Raw genomic sequence first — 662 nt, 5'->3', positions numbered from 1 at the left:
CCAGTCCCTCTCCAAGTATTGTCAAACAACAAATGAATCCAGTTAACTGTCATATGTCGTCAACATAGAAGGAAGCATGTTTCTCTGATTTGAATAATGAGCAATGTTGACGTAAAACTCACAATGAAACGAGATACACACTGCATGATCTCAAATTAGAACTTATTCCGTGCTGTTCACTGAGCTTGTTTAATTAAGTGGATTGGATTTGCATCAGCGGTCAGAATTAGTATTCTTTCTTCAGGAATGCATCTCTTACCCTGAGGTCCGGTGATGTTCTGACGTTGAATGTGCCCTTCATGATCGACCTGGCATGTATAGACCGCTCTGTCGAACCATTCACTGTAAGGGACTCTCAGCTGACTGGTCGTTGAGAAGTTTCCATTCGCTTCACACACGGCAGAAGTGAAGATACCAGAATTCACCCGTCTTCCATTCTTCAACCAAATCACGGAGATTTTCTTTGGATTGAAGTCAAAGATTGAACAGACGATGGTTGCGAATTTTCTGCTCTCGATTTCTTCACTGGAACTCACAGTTAGGAGAACATTTGGAAGGTGACCGCTGTTTACACCTTAAGAAAACAGATCATGTAAATTATCTGATTTGAGAACTAATAGAGTCAGTTCTTATCTATCAATGTTCATTGCGGTTAGTAGATA

General features: G+C 40.6%; 1 pseudogene; it reads right to left on the bottom strand.

Moving 5' to 3' along the window:
- Window positions 1-161: 161 nt before the first annotated feature.
- The window catches only part of LOC109916552, a 22,960-nt pseudogene continuing 22,459 nt past the window's right edge, over window positions 162-662 (bottom strand).

The sequence above is a fragment of the Rhincodon typus genome, chromosome 42 (genome assembly GCF_021869965.1).
Source record: "Rhincodon typus isolate 14 chromosome 42, sRhiTyp1.1, whole genome shotgun sequence".
NCBI lineage: Eukaryota > Metazoa > Chordata > Chondrichthyes > Orectolobiformes > Rhincodontidae > Rhincodon > Rhincodon typus.
Note: the sequence above shows the minus strand (reverse complement) of the source record. Positions and strands in the feature narration are given on the sequence as shown.